The sequence below is a fragment of the Mastigoproctus giganteus genome, chromosome 4 (assembly GCF_048544385.1).
Source record: "Mastigoproctus giganteus isolate SK-2022 chromosome 4, ASM4854438v1, whole genome shotgun sequence".
Taxonomy (NCBI): Eukaryota; Metazoa; Arthropoda; class Arachnida; order Uropygi; family Thelyphonidae; genus Mastigoproctus; species Mastigoproctus giganteus.
The window spans coordinates 187,185,611-187,202,854 of record NC_143578.1 but is presented as its reverse complement, the minus strand read 5'-3'; the positions used below and the strand labels follow the sequence as shown (position 1 = coordinate 187,202,854).

Here is a 17,244-nt window from a genome sequence, read left to right as displayed (position 1 = left end):
TGCCTATTCAGGATTTATTTTCAAATTTTACAGTTGTTTGCATCTTAAACTAGCAAAACAGTTTATTATTATTATTAGCCATATGGTGCAAGAAAGCCTGAGGCTTATACTAAACCAGCCAAAAAAAAAAAAAAAAAAAATTCTGAATTACCCAAAGAGAGAAAAGTAGAAGGGAATCACCAAGAAAGAGAAAAATGATGATATCTAGCTGAGGATTCTGGGTGCCCCTGAGGTTTGATTTTAAGATACACATCATTAAGCTAATTTTTTAGATCACTGTCTTGGTTGCTGTTTCAGTATGTGTTTCACTGTTAGTTGAATTCGCCTTGCACTGGGGCAAATTTTCTCCCGCAATAAAAAAAAAAAGGAGAAAAGTGTGTTGGATGGGAATAGCCAATAAAGTCTTGCCAGAAGAAAGGGAATAGGTAGGTACTGTCGGATTTCTTTAGCAGCATAATTCACATGTTCATTTCCTGGGATGAAGCCATTGCCATCTTCTACTATCTATAGTAGAAGGTTATCTTAACTATCTACTATCTATGTATATAAAGTGCTTAGCATCATAATACACAGCCATTTCTGAATAAACAGAAAATTTTTAAGGTGGCATCGTTTTAGGTTATATCTCATATTGTGAATGCCTTCACAATGAGTTGCCATGATATTGCACTACTTCGAATAAGTAACGCTTCACCTAAGGAGAAGACTAGTGTTACTTATTCTCAGATAGGTACCACCACCCAGACAGCACTGTTTCAGGGCTATCTGGCCCTTCGTCAGTGAGTGGGTAGGTACCCAAGTGATGCAATGATGGCAAAAACAGTTATGAAGTATAACTCCACAATATGAGAGATGCCTGATGGTGTATGATGTATTTAGACTAAGGTGCATTTAGGGCTAGAGCCTCAATGTGATCTAAAATGAGGCTCTAGCCCTAAATGCGCCTTAGTCTAAATACATCATACACCATCAGGCATCTCTCATATTGTGGAGTTATACTTCATAACTGTTTTTGCCATCATTGCATCACTTGGGTACCTACCCACTCACTGACGAAGGGCCAAATAGCCCTGAAACAGTGCTGTCTGGGTGGTGGTACCTATCTGAGAATAAGTAACACTAGTCTTCTCCTTAGGTGAAGCGTTACTTATTCGAAGTAGTGCAATATCATGGCAACTCGTTGTGAAGGCATTCACAATATGAGATATAACCTAAAACGATGCCACCTTAAAAATTTTCTGTTTATTCAGAAATGGCTGTGTATTATGATGCTAAGCACTTTATATACATAGTCTAAATTTGTTCGCAGCTTGAGGCTCTAGCCCTAAATGCGCCTTAGTCTATCTACTATCTTTAGTAGATAGTTAAGTTTATCTTAACTTCTATCTATAGTAGAAGGTTATCTGATGAAACTGGACTCTAATTATTGGGAAAGCCCAAAGCTGATGGTTTAAAGACAACTACGTATCAACTTGTATAAGGCAATGGTCAGGCCATACCTTGAGTACTGTATACAGGTCTTGATGCCTCATTTTAAGAAGGATGTATAGCTGTTGGAACAAGTACAGAGAAGGGCAACAAGATTAGTGAATGGAATGAAGGGTTGCTCTTACAAAGAAAGAGCTTAAGTTTTGCAGATTAGTGTCTTGAGACTAGGCACCTACGAGGTGATCTGATTGAGGTGTATAAAGCCTTGAATGGTTTTAGCATGCTCAAGCTGATAGGATTCTTCCTTTTGCTCAGAATAATCACCTGAGATGGCATAAATTCAAATTGAGGAAAGACAGTTATAGGATAGATGTGCGGAAGTTTGCCTTTAGCCAGCGGGTAGTTGATTGCAAAAACCCTTCCCCTTACCACCATCAGGGGTAAGGGAAGGGTTTTTGCTTTCGTAAAGGTGACTACGTGGTTCAGACAAGTTTTAAAATTCTATACAGTGGGATCAACTGATGTCACCAATGGTGAATTCTAAATGGGAGGCCTTCAGAGAATTAATCTTAGGGGGTTCAAGATTTAGGCCTAAATGGATATTAGATGAATTAATGCGGCTCGTGGCAGAAAAGAAAAATGCATAGTATGCATATAAATTATCAGGCAACACAGAAGCCTATGGTAGATATAAGCTAGTCTGTAACCAAGTCACAAAGGAGGTTAGGCAAGTGAAGGCAGATCATGAGAAATCTTTGGCAAAGGATGCAAAGAAAAACAGCAAAGAGTTCTTTAATTATATAAACTCTAGAAGGAAAGGTATGAATCAGATTGGTCCACTTAACATAGATGGTTTGACTATTGATAATCATGCTCAGGTAGCTGATAAACTGAATGAGTATTTTGCATCTACAGTCACACATGAGTTATTCAAGGAGAGGAATGCCAGAAGTTTATCAAACTAACAGGGAGCTATATGATTTTGTAATAACTCAGAGCAAAGTGGAGGAGAAATTGTTGAAGGTATCTGCATATGGGAAGCAGTAACCCCAGAGTACCATATCAACTGGGTGGTACTACACTCAGGGTAGTGGAGAATGAAAAGGATCTGGGGCTAATTGTGCAGTCAGATATGAAGTTTTCTGAACAGTGCAAAAAGGCTGCAAATGTAGCTCGTCATGTCTTGTCAGGGCCACCACGACCCTATGTGTCCACCCCAAAATATTTGGATTAAAAAATAAAATAAGGCGTAAATAAAATAGCATTCATTTATTGAAAAAAATGAATTACAAAATATCTCACTTATAATATAATGAAACAACAAGCAAAAATAACAAAATCATTCTGAAATCCTGGAAATAAACTTTAAATTCTAAATTACAGTAATCTTATTCTATCACAATAATAAAATAAAAGGAAAATTATAATGTTAAAAAAAAAAAAAATTATACAAATTTGTTTCCTAGCTTTAAGAAATGCAAATTTCATTTATGTTTATTTTTTCCAAAAGGTCATTTTCTATTGAAATTATTGCCAAATTAGAAAGTCGTTGACACATTGTCGATCGTAAATAATTAAAATTAATCAAAAGATTAATTTTGAAAAATTCTGTTCACCTGAGGTAGCTGAAACTGATAAAGTTAGAAAAATTCTTAGTGCAACTGCTACATTTGGAAAATGTACTGTAAAATCGTTTTTAAAAATATTGTAATAATCAACTGGAGTAATATTATCTTTAAGGGTAGCGAAGAAGAATTTCTTCATACAGCTTAAGTGTAGGGAAGAATTTAAGATGCATTAAATATGAATTTTTTGTTTTGTTCACTGTTCGGTTTTTGTCTAATTGCTGAATTGTCTAAATCTAACCTGCTGTTTGCTCACTCTCATAACCCAGAATCTGGAAATCACTGATGTCAGAGGCCTAATTACAATCAGAACTTGTGAATCTAATAATTATAGAACAATTTTATCAAATAGGGAATTTGTTTACGGCATTAAGTATGCCTTCACAAGGTTCTTTGTATGTGCCATATTTGGGGAAACCACATCTCCATGCACAGACCTGTAGGTCTGTGCATGCCAATATCTGTTGTCACCCAAATTTACACAGACTGGGCCAGATGGCCATTCAGGTGGGCTGCGCTACATACACACGCTCCAGTTTGATTACACAAATTTGGCCTGTGCAGGCAAGCCGGAGCATCTGTAGGTATCCTAATGCATATGACATTAGTAGTATTACCACCAAATTTGAATCCACTAAAACTACAAATAAAAAAGAGCTTATATCACTAAACCAGCCTTCATGCTAATTATTCACCCACAGAGCTCAGTCAACATAATTCAGTCAGCATTCACATAATAACACTCAAACGGTTTATGCAATAATATTAATAAAACTGAATTCCAGTTATAAACTATTATTAATACATGAATCTTTAGCCATCGAATGATTTTCCGACTGAACCTTACAAAAAACAAAATTTCAGGCGTGTGCTAACCATGCACCACGGGAGCTAGAGTTAACCTTTATAACACTCAGAATTTCTTTCCTGTTATATGAACCAACTGATGACAGAATTGCAAAACTCCAATGTTACAACTCTTGGTTCTTCTCATTCTTAGTTTCATACTCGTTAATTTTTATGTATGGCAATCCAAGCAGAAAAGAGTGCACTTTTTCCCCTTGGGAAATTTTTTTGTTTTTTAATTTCTCATTTTAATTTCTTCATTATATTTTAACCATACAGATTAGGAGACAAGTTTCATGATATTTATAAGCAATGCTAAAAAATTGAAATCATATAAAGAATTGAAGCTATAAGCATATGCTAACAAATAAGTTGCACATGGTAACACAAAAATACTTGCCCTGAGAAAAAATTAAAATACAGTATTAGTACTGTCAATCTTCGTATAACACATGTTTCCACTACACAAATTCGATAATACATGATTTATAAATAGGAGAACGATGTCATATATAACATGAACCAAATTCGCTTATGCACGATTTCCTTTGTGTTTTCAAAAAATGGTAGTCTAACTTTGGAATTAACCGAACTGAATGAAGTGAAGTTTCTGAAATTGTATTTGTTTTTCACTATGATTGAAGATTTCAGTGAAGGGGAAACATATTTCACCATAATAACATAGAAACCCAAAATTCCAGCTGTCGGTATTATCGCAAATGCAATTAGATCAAGTTTACTACCCGTTATAACAGATTCCACTAGCAGGAATGCAACTGAAAATTGTTTTTGTTTTATGGTAGTGACTTCCAGAAATGTGTTTTAGTAAAATGTGAGCTAGCAAGAGGTGATAACTGTGTTTCTGTCTTTACTACAAGCAGGTAGCTTTATATGTATCAAGCATGCCTTCTCATTTTTGTCCTTTTTATACTGTAATTGTTTTATTCTCTAAAAATGAGAAAAATACTTGAGAAAAGTCTGAAAAGGAAGCATGCTGGTGAAGATGCTACAGATTCAGAGATAATAGTAAAGCATTATCGACAGACTGGCAAAAATTCTTACCGGGGAAAACTTGTAGCGGCCTGAAGTGTTTATGGCCATATTGTTTATGGCCAAAATCACACCGGCCTCTGGCCCACCGGGATTTCCCCAGTCCACCTCTGTCAACAGAAGAAAAAAAAAACATAATTATGAAATGCTTTGAGCCAAATTAAAGAACATGTGATATTTCACGTATCGCTAAATATAAAATTTCGCTATAAAGAAGTTCGTTAATTAAACATAAGTCTGAGTATAGGTCAAAAGTTTTTTTTTTTTTTTTGTGCCCTCTTGAACTGCCACCCGTAAGCGATGCTTACCTCGCCTACCCACTTGCCGAGTAAGTGGGTAGGGGAATCTTGTTAAAGATATACAGGAATTTTGCTAGCAGGGATAAGAGGGCAATTGTCCCCTTGTATAAGGCAATGGTCAGGCCACACCTTGAGTACTGTATACAGGTCTGGAGGCCTCATTTTAGGAAGGATGTAGAGCTGCTGGAACAAGTACAGAGAACAGCAACTAGATTGGTGAGTGGAACAGAAGGTTGGTGTTACCAAGAAAGGTTTAAATTCTGCAAATTGCAGCTTCTGGAGACTAGGCATCTGTGAGGTGATCTAATCAGGATTTGGGTACAAAGTTATTATCACATTCACCAAGATTTTTGCAGCTCCAGCAAATGCTAAGTTTTCATTTATATTTAGTCATTTTATTGATTTAATTGTTGTTCTAAATTATTTTCTATAAGCAGATTTATAGTTCTAGCCAAGCTCCAGGGTTTATTTTTGAATTTAGATAGCAATTTTGAAAGTTAATAATTAGTGTCTGTAGATTTTACATACTTAACTTTCCACCATTATTATACAATATGGAATAGCGTAACACTAGATAGCAAAAAACGTAGCACTGTATTAGAAATCTGTCACATTAGTATAATCAATTAATTCAGTGGTTTTTCAACTGGGGTGCCATGTAATTTGGGTTTAAAAGTTACTTTTTTCTTTTTAATATATATATATACATATTTATTTCATTATAAAATGGTGTACAGTATCCACTGTACTGGATCTTTTTAATTTTGTAGCGATCTATAATTGATGTTTATTTAGCACCTATATAAAGAATAAAATTATTATATGAATATATATAATTTGTATTATGAATTATAATTTTGTTTATAATTATATTATTATAATATAATTATAAACAAAATTATAACTATTGTATAACATATATATTTTTTAATATTACACACACACACACACACACACACACACACACACACACACACACACACACACAGAATCAGATTATTAAGAGGTCAAAAGCCACTGTATTGGCTATTTCTTTTGGCCCTGTTGTGCCGTGAAAGAAATTACTGAGACACTAAGGATGCCATAAACCGAGAAAGTTAGGAACCTCTAAATTAATCAGTAAAATTTATTAATCTTATTAAATTATACTTAACAGAATCATGACCCAGAGTAGAGCATAAAGCAGCATTCACAGGATAGTCAGAGTGCTGTGGCTTGCAGGAGAACCGAAGGGTGCAATTCTCCAATGCATCAACAGTCAAACAATGTGTGAAATGTGTCAGACCTGTTTAGAACATGACATGATCTAGCCAAGGAGGATGTCTTTGTGTATGCTAGATGCAGAGACTGAAGAAAAAAGTGCCAGCCCAGCATTCTGATGGGTGTCTATGAAAGTTTGAGGTGTAAGTTAATCCCCCCCCCCCCCCCCGAAGAAATTAATGAGGGGGCCCATCAAGCTCTCAAACTCAACACCAGAGCTCACTCCTGTGCATCAGGCAACACAGTGGCAATCTCCAAGGCAATGCACTGTTCCCACAGGAACTAGTTATTGTCTGTGACTATTGTCAGGGAGATTGGGAATATATTATGCAAAAAGGATAGGTGGAACGAGACCAGGGTATGTCTCACAGAGGCAAAAGTTGATGTAGGGCAGATATCTTTTATGGGCACAAAAGGTGATATTGTTGTACACGTTGGCACTAATGACCTTAAGAATAAGAAGAGATCTGCAGATTTACTTAAGTACAGGTCAGTGCTGGAAAAAAGTAGCGAGTTAGGGTTAAATTTGAAAGTGTCTGCAATTCCACCCAGACACAATAGGAAGTATATGATGAGAGCCTTTTCAATCAGTTCGGCCATGAAGAGAGTGTGCAAGGCTCACATGGTAGAATTTTTTTCAGCGTGGTCTGTGCTTGCTAACAGGAGAGACTGCTTCAACAGGGATAGGATACACTTAAATAGAAAGGGTGCAACAATATTTGCTGATGCTATTGAGGCAGTGTTAGGTGGGTTGGAAAGCTGCTAGATTGGGTAGATTCACAGACTAAAGGATTAACAGTAGCCACAGGCAGAGGCAAAACTGATTCTTGCACTCTTCTATTGTAAAATGCAGCAGCCTAGAGAGCAAGTTGCTGGGTACTTTAAGAGCTGCTGAGAGTCATCATGGAACAAGTAAATACATGGGCTGTGTTAGGGTAACTAAGAGTAAGAACAAGTGCATGTATACTTGCATGTACACTAATGCTAGAAGTATAGTAAATAAAATTGATGAATTTGAAGTGCTGATCAAGATATCAAAGGCAGATATTGTTGGGATATCAGAGATGCGGTGTCACACAGATATAAGCAATACAGAATTGGAATTTGGGGAGTACAATGTGTACAGAAAGGACAGACAGGGAGGGGTTATGCTATTAGTTAAGAAACACAAAATCTAAGGAAGTGCATCCAGTTGACAGGGGTGGACAGTACAATGTTGAGTGTTTGGTGTGACAAACACTGGGAAAGGGAAAATGAGAGAACTATATTATAGGCTTAATGACTCTGATGAGTACAATGAACAGTTGTGCAGAGTAATAGAATGGGCCAGTAAGTCAAGATGTCTTGTAATGGTGAATTTTAACTTTCCAGATATTGACTGGAACTTGTGGGTCGGTCACTTGCATGCTAGCAAGACTTGTGGATTTATTGGAGGATTGTTTTCTACAGCAAAATGTTCGAGGGGCAATGAGAGGGAGTAATACCCTCTATTTGATTATTAGCAGAGATTATTCATGCATTAAAATTTGCAGTTAAGGAACCACTAGGCGACAGTGATCACAGTGTACTGATGTGGGATTTACCATCAAGGGTAAAGGGAAGGGCTTTTGTTTTCGTAAAGGTGACTACATTGGTCAGAGGCAGTTTTTAAAAATTCTATACAGTGGTATCAACTAATGTTACAAACGGTGAATTCTAAATGAGAAGCCTTCGGGGACTTAATCTTGGAGTCTACTAGGCTTTTCATACGAACTAAGAAATATTGTTCGAGGTTCAGGCCTAAATATGTCGGATGAATTAATGATGCTCGGGGCAGAGAAGAAAAAATGCATGGGATGCATATAAATTATCAGGAGACACAGAAGCCTATGGCAGATATAAGCTAGTCTGTAATCAAGTAACAAAGGAGGTTAGGCAGACAAAGGCAGATTATGAGAAATCTTTGGCAAAGGACGCAAAGAATTCTTTACTTATGTAAACTGTAGAAGGGGATGAATCAGATTGGTCCACTTAACATAGATGGTTCGACTATTGATGATCCTGCTGAAGTAGCTGATAAACTAATGATAAATGGAAAATAATGGGGTCACTGGTTAAAGAGGTGATACAGGATCACCTAGACAAGACAGCAGTGATAGTGCAGACAGCATGGGTTTGTTAAGGGGAAGTCTTGTCTGACTGGTGAGAGGAATCAAGGGGGGGTTGCCCTCACCAAGAGATTTAATTTCTGCAAGTTGCAGCATCTGGCGACTAGGCTCCTGCGAGATGATCTGATCAAGGTGTATAAGGCCTTGAATGGTTTTAACAGGCTCAATGCTAACTGAATACTTCCGCTTACTCAGATTGAGAACCTGAGGGGGCATAGATTCAAATTGAGGAAAGACAGTTGTAGAATAGATATGTGGAAGTTTGCCTTTACCCAGCAGGAAGTTTGATTGCTGGAACAGACTTCCATCTGTTGTTGTGGAAGTTGATAGCTTAAATAACATTAAGGCTGAAGTAGACAAATGTTTGGAGTGACTGAATGGGAAGGGGTTTTTTTATTTTTATTTTGGCTGATGGTGTATAAGCTTTCTTTCTTGGATTATATGCCTCAACTAATGCTAATTGAGGTGTATAAGGCCTTGAATGGATTGAGCAAGCTCAATGCTAATGGAATTCTTCTTGGTCAGATTACTCACCTGAGGAGACAAATTCAGACTGAGGAAAGAGTTGTAGAATAGACGTGTGGAAATTTGTCTTTAGCCAGCAGGTGGTTGATAATCGAAACAAACTTCCATCTGTTATAGTGGAGGTCAACAACTTTAGAATTAGCATATGATGCAAGAAAGCAAGCTTATGCAGCATCAGCAGGGGAAAAAAAAAAACCCACTCCCATTTCTCCTCTCCGTTCATTCAAAATACCTGTCCAGCTGAGCCTTAAATTTATTTAGGCTATCAACTTCCACAACAAGGGATGGAAGTCTGTTCCACCAACCAACTACCTGCTGTCTAAAGGAAAATTTCTGCACATCTGTCTTTCCTCAATTTGAATTTATGCCCTCTCAGATGATTATTCTGAGCAAGAGGAAGAATCCCATCAGCATTGAGTATGCTCAAACCATTCAAGGCCTTATACACCTCAATCAGATCACTTTGCCGGTGCCTAGTCTCCAGACACCATAATTTGCAAAACTTAAGCCTTTCTTCATAAGAGCAACCCTTTGTTCCATTCACTAATCTTGTTGCCCTTTTCTGTACTTGTTCCAGCAGCTCTACATCCTTCTTGAAATGAGGCCTCCAGAGCTGTATACAGTACTCAAGGTGTGGCCTGACCATTGCCTTATACAAGGGAATAATCACCTTATTCCTGCTAGAAAAATTCCTGTATATCATTGACAATACACCATGAGCTACTCTTGCAGCCTGTCTACACTGCTCAGAAAACTTCATATCTGCCTGCACAATTACATCCAGGTCCTTTTCATTCTCTACCACTGTCAGTGTAGTACCACAGAGTTCATACATTGCTCTGGGATTACTGTTTCCCCACATGTAGTACTTTACATTTGTCAATGTTAAACTTCACTTGCCACCTCTGAGCCCATCTGCTCAACATTTCCAGATCCTGTTGCAGCAGCATACTGTCAGTAATGTCCTTAACAACCCTGCCATGTCTGAAAACTTGGACATTAAACTTGATATACCATCATCAACATCATTTATAAATACAGAAAACAATGGACCCAACACTGAACCCTGAGGGACTCCACTAATAACATTAGTCCACGAAGAGCAGTGTCCATTGATTACCACTCTGTCTTCTCCCCCTCAACCATCCCTTTATCCATAGCAGCAATTTGCCTCCAATGCCACACTGCTCCAATTTGTGCAGCAGTCTTCCATGTGCAACAGTATCAAAAGCCTTTCTAAGATCCAAATATATAATATCAAAGTTATTCCCTGCATCCAGTTCTTTTGTGACTGCATCATAGTATCCAATCAAATTGGTCAGGCAAGATTTTCCCCTTAACCAAACCATGCTGTGTCTGAGCTATAACTGAAGTCTTGTCTAGATGATCCTGCAGTGCTTCTTTAACCAGTGCCTCCATCAATTGGGGTCACATTTGCACATGTCCAGTCTATGGGTGCCTCCCCTGAGTCCAAAGAAACTCTCATAATTATGGCTAAGGATTTGCTTACTTCCTTTGCTGCCTCCTTTAAGTCCAAGGCAGTAGACAAACATTTGGAGTGAATAAATGAGTGAAATGGGGGGGGGGGTCTTGACTTATGCTATATAAGTTTGCTTTCTTGCATCATATGCCCTACTAATGCTAATTCTTTGTGCATTAAGAATCTGTGGGTAAACAGCCCTCTGGGTGGAAGTGATTGTAATCACAATATGCTGATGTGGGATATACTTTAAAACAACTACTGTTAAAGGGAAGCTTTTGCTTTTGTAAAGGTGACTAGATTCACCTTTACAAAAGGTGAAAAAATTATTTCAAACAGTTTTTAAATTCTGTACATTGGGACCAACTGATGATGTTACCAGCAGATTCTAAATGAGAAGTAATCATGGAAGCTACTAGGCTAAGCTTTTCACACTAACTAAGAAATACCATTTCAAGCTTAGAACTAAATGGATGTCAGATGAAATGAGACTTTTTTTTTTTTGTAGTTATTGGCGCATCGGCTTCTGTGACCATAGTGCACCTCCCAAGGTTTTTTGCAGTACTTTGATCCAAGCCCGAGGCGGGATTCGAACCTGCAACCTTTGGGTTGCCAGGCAGGCGCTTTACCCACCCGGCTAGCCTGGTCGGCATGAGATTTGTGCCAGAGAAGAAAAATGCATGAGATGCATATAAATTATCAGGTGTTAACAGCAATCAAGTAGCAAAGGAGACTAAGGCAGTTTATGAGAGGTCTCTGTGAAAGAACGCCAAGAACAGCAGCAGAGACTCCATTACTTACATTAACAGGAAGGAAGGGGTTGAATCAGATTGGTCCACTTGATGTAAATGGTTTAACTGCTGATGATCCTGCTCACGTTGCTGACAACATGAATAGATATTTTGCATCTATCCATCATGCAAAAGGAGTTCTTTAGGGAGGAGAATGCCAGAAGTTCAGAAAAATCTAACAGGGAGCTAAATTATTGTGATAATTGCAAGTGGAAGAGGAATTGTAGAAGCTAAACAAAGAGGCACCTAGGGATAGTAGGTTTATCCAATTATATTAAGGGAGGCAGCAAAAAGGGAGAGCAAACCTTTAGTCATAATTATGGGAGTATCCTAGGAATTGGAGGCAGTTCTATGGACTGGAGAGGTGCAAATGTAGCCCCAGTTCATAAAGGACGATCAAAGTGATACGAGTACTTATAAACCTATTGGCTTAACTTCTCTTCAAGGGGAAAAATAGACTGGTTAAAGAAGTAATCCAAGATTATCTAAACAAGAGTGCAGTTATACTGCATTCAATAGCATGGGTTCCTTAAGGGGACAATCTTATCTGACCAATCTGATTAGCTACTATGATATAGTAACAAAGGAACTGGACGCAAAAAGTAATTTCACTATCATAGACTTAGATTTCAGAAAAGGTTTTGATACTGTTGAACATAAGACTGCTGTACAAATTGGAGTAGTGTGACATTTAGAGCTCAGGACAAAAGGAGAAGACAGTGTGGTTATCAACAGACACTATCTTTGTGGATTAATGTTATTAATGGAGTCCCCAGGGTTCTTTGCTATGCTCATTGTTGTTCTCTACATTTATTAATGATACTGAAGAAGGTATATCAAACTGTTTGCATATGAACAGACGTTGGCAGAGTTGTTCATGACAGTAATTAGGATAATCGACTGCAACGAGGTCTAAAAAAAAAGTTAGGCAGATGGGCTGAAAAATGGCAGTGGACGTTTAATATTAACAAATGCAAGGTAATGCTTATGGGTAGCACTAATCCCAGATTAACGTGCCAACTGTGTGGTACTCCACTCAGGGTAGTTGAGAAATGAAAAAGACATGATAATTGCATAATCAGAAATAAAGTTCTCTGGGCAGTTCAGACAGGCTGTCAGGAGAGCTCATGTGGTTTTGTCAATGATATATAGAAACTTTGCTAGCAGATATACAGAGGCAATTATTCTATTATACAAGGGAATGGTTAGGCTATATCTTAAGTATTGCATACAGGTCTGAAGGCCTCACTTTAGAAAGGATGTAGATCTGCTGGAACAGGTGCAGAGTAGAGCAGTGAGATGGGTGAAAGGAACAAAAGGGTAGTCTTACTCAGGAAGGTTTCAGTTTTGCAAATTGTAGTGTCTGGAGACTAGGCAACTGCAAGGTGATCTGGTTAGGATATCTAAGGCTTTTAATAGATTGAGCAAGCTGAAATATAGTATTCATCCTATTGCTCAAACTACACACATTATAGGGAAAAAAAATCTAATTACAGATGTGCAAATGCTTGCCTTCATCCAGCAAGTGTTTGATTGTTGGGGAAAAAAAAAAAACTTTGATCTGTTGTTGTGGAAATGAGCAGTTTGAATAAATTTATTCAAGAACCAGACATTTATGGAGGGTATGGATAAGTTATAGGTTAGGGTCACCCCCTTCTGGCTAAGGCTTTATAAGTTTGCTACCTAACATATGCCACTACTATTAATAATAGTAATAATAATTCCCAACACAGAGCAGTTCACAGAGATAATAAGGCACCTTGATACAATCTCAGTCTAACTCAAGCAATCACCTACCTGACATCTAAGGACAAAGACATCACAAACCCAGAAAAGTACAGGTCAATCACCTGTCCCCCAACAATGTACAAGATCCTGACCAGCTGCCTAACTAAGATATCACACCACCTAGAAAGCCAGAACATCACAGCTGAGCAACAAAAGGGATGTAAACATATGAGCAAAAGCTGAAAGGAGCAACTGATCATTGATAGAGAACAAGCTTATCATCAGAAGCACTGCAACTTATACACACCTCATATTGAAACCGCAATGCCTTCAACTCTGTGCCCCACAGCTGGCTGATAGAGATACTGAAAATCTAAAGTCAACCTGACACTTCCTAAAAGCAACCAGGGCAAAATGGAGAACCACCATCAAAGGTTGAGAACATCACGACCCATCAGAAGAGGAATCTTCCAGGGAGGTGCCCTGAGCCTACTATGGTTGTCTAGCATTCAACCCAAAGTGCTCAAAAACAGCAAGTACAGGTATACCCTAAAGAAGGGAGGAATAACCTGTACACTCACACTCTCTCACCTAATGTACATGGATGAGATCAAATTATGCCACAACTGAGAATCAACTCAAACAGCTACTCTGGATCACTGAAGAGTTCAGCACTGACATCAGAATGTAATTGGCTTACACAAATGCAAGGCCCATGGATTGCATCAAGGACAACCAGTCAGACAAAACTACCAGCTGAAGACCGGTGAAGAGATTGAAGCCATAACATAGGGAGAGACATACAAATATCTGGCGATCAAGGCCCACTTAACCGAGAAATATCATCAGATACTAAGAAGCCTGCTAAAGTCGATGCTGAATGACAGGAACATGGTCACAGACAAACACTTATGCAGTCCCAATACTAACGTATTCATTCAGGATCATAGATTGGACCAAAACCAAGCTGGAAGAGATTACGAGATTGATGAGGATAATAATGACCAAGAGCACCAACATCACCCGAAGTTGGCCATTGATAGACTGACCATAGCACATAAAGGAGGGGAGTGGATTGACTGACCTCACGGAACAAGAGAATTGAGATTAAAAACCTGTGGGACTACTTCCTGGAAAACACAGCACCTGTCTACCAAGCCATAAGATAGCCCAACAGCACAACACAGAGTTGGATTGGATTTTTATTTTATTGGCACAAAAGCAACTAAGGCTATGGTGCACCACAACTACATCATAAAAGTACAAATGAACAAAATATCTCGCCAATAATAAAGCCTGTGAGACTCAAAGAATCAGAATATAGAATGGACCATTGGTATTGGCATTTATTAACGTGATAGAGTTAGCCTCTGATCATCCAAGGCTAACTCTATAGCATGCAACTCTACAATAAAGAAGCTGCATTCAAGGAATATCTGCTCTGATATAGTGGTGTCTGAAAAAGACAGCAGCAGATCCTACATATGATTCATATTTCACGCCATCTGTAAACTGCTGTGAAGTCCAAATGTTCAGCCCAGTGTGCTGAAACGAGTTGCAGGTAGACAGATGAGTATCTAACTTTCCCCAGTTTTTAAGGGAAAAGTCAAATGCCGGAATGCGAGCATGCCAGGGTGGAAGGGGCTGCTTTGGTGTTTGGGCAACTTTGTCTACCATGATGCTAAACTTTTTTTTTTTTTTTTTTTTATGAAAACCCCAAACACGAGAGGTATTAGAACCAATAGTACTTAGTACCATGCTGGGATTGGAGGTTGAGAAGACTAAAGAAGATATTTGTTGACATTAGACTTAAACTTCTGTAGACTGTAATTTTCAGGAAATATGTATGAGAGAAGGTTATCCCAGAAAATGGCAGTTGAATGAATAAATGAGGAAGATGAAAATGAAGATGAGTTTGAAGATGGACAGTAAATGGATGTTGGCTGGTGGAGACACGTGTTTCTGACTGTTTTGAAAGAGCGCAGAAATTATAGAAGCCAATTCAGAAGAACAGTACCCATGGAAGTATCTGTAGAAAAGGCATGCAGCAGAAACAGTATGTCTATGAGACAGAAAGTAGAGGTACTCTGTTACAGATGAGTCATTAATTAACCTAACTGCCCTCTTCTGAATGGAATCTAGAAGCCTGAGAGAGATTTTGAGGGTACTGCCTCAGTTGTGGGAACAATATTCCATGGTGGGGTGGATTTGCGATTTGTACAGAGTGAACAGCTGTTTCCATGAAAAGTAACGCCAAGAGAAAAAGAAAACCAAGTTTTTTAGATGCAGAAGAAGCAATATTTGTAATGTGCTTGTGCCAAGAGAGATTAAAAGTCAGGGTAATCCCCAAAAGAGATTATTATGCTACACCAGCCCAAAAAAATAAGTTACCCTGTGTGTGAGAGAGAGAGAGAGAGAGAGAGAGAGATATTTTGATTTTATCAAAATCTATTTATCAAAAGTAGAAAAGTAGAAGGGAATCACCAAGAAAGAGAAGAATGATGATATCCAGCTTGGGACCCTGGGTGTGCCAAGTCTATACTTACCAGATGTGAAGCCCCTATGGTATATCATCTTGACTAGAAATCAGAGTGCCACCAAAGATAAGCATAGGAGCAGAAGAATACTTTTTGAAATATATTTCAGGACTGAATTTTAGAATGATTGAAATCAACTAAGTTGTCTTTTCTCCACTGGAGATCAGCATTTAAGGATTGGTAGCAGGAAGTTAATTGAGCAGGGGAAGGTTTTTCAAAATGTAAAGTGGAATGCCATGTGCTATCATTGGCAAAACTATGAATAGGATTTCCAGTCAATGGAAGGTCATTAATACACAAGAGGAAAAGAGTGGGGGAAAGAACTGAACCTTGGGGGACACCAGAATTAGTGGAGAAGTTAGAAGACAGACCCATCTACCCTCACCGAGCAATCAGAGAGAAAATTGGATAACCTATTACAAAAAATAGTTGGCAAACCGTAAGAGGGAAGCTTGTTTAGAAGACCTTTATGCCAAACACGATCGAAAGTCTTTGAGATATCAAGAGCAACTACTTGTGTTTCACTGAATTTTTCCATTAATTTGTTCATAAATGGGTAACATAAGCCAGAATATCACCAGTGGATCGACACTGACAGAGTCCATACTGGTGATCATTGATCAGACGGAAGTTTTCTAGGTAGTTTAAGAGTTGGTGGTTAATTGATTTCTCCGTTACTTTAGAAAGTAATTGCAATGGAATGATAATTGCAATGGGAGGGACTTGTCACTCTTTTTAGGAAATGGCTGGATATGAGCAAATTTCCAAGCAGAAGGAAAAACACCTTTGGAATAAGAAAGTGAAAAAAGGCGGCAAAGAACAGGAGTAAGATCAGGAGCAGATTTTGAGAACAAGTGGAGAAATACCATCGGGAACGAACTGGAGCTTTCTTACCATTGAGATTCATCAAAATCCTTCTGACATTCTTTTGGCAGAAGACCAAAGGAGGCTTTGAATAAAGCATGTTGGGAGGTGTTTTACCAAGATCATTAATACATGAGTTAGAAAAAAATGAGATGCTAGCAGGTCAGCTTTATCCTTGGCTGAAATGACAACAGAACCATCTGGTTTTGACAGAGGTGGGAGCAGAGATGGGCAAAAGTGGCCAATAGCTTTGGCAAGAGTCCACAATGCTCGGCTACCACTGGGGCAAGAAGAAAGTTTTCTACTCTTAGCCTGTTCAAAATCTAGTTTGGACTGTTGTTTTGGTTTTTAGGAGCATTAGCAAGTAAGGCCATATTGCTCTGGGATATGCGGTGGTCATTCCCTGACCTTTCCACATCTTCCGTATTTGGTGGTGACGGGCTCAAACCCCGGTCTAATCAAGAAGCATGTAATACGCACTACTGCTCCTTCCCACCTGGCTACGGAGGCGCAGTTTGGACTGATTAATGATTGCTTTACAATTGTTGCAAGCTTTAGTGTATGTAGAAAATTAAACTGAAGAATTGGAAACAAGCCAACTACGATATGCAGCATTCTTCTCTTGAACAGCCTTAGCACATTTATTGGAAAACAAGGTTAAGAT

At 38.4% G+C, this 17,244-nt stretch overlaps 1 protein-coding gene across 1 annotated transcript in view; it reads right to left on the bottom strand.

Moving 5' to 3' along the window:
* Window positions 1-17,244, bottom strand: part of LOC150087261 (very long chain fatty acid elongase 1-like) — a 279,861-nt gene that overhangs the window by 61,212 nt on the left and 201,405 nt on the right. The gene's annotated exons all lie outside the window — the stretch shown is intronic.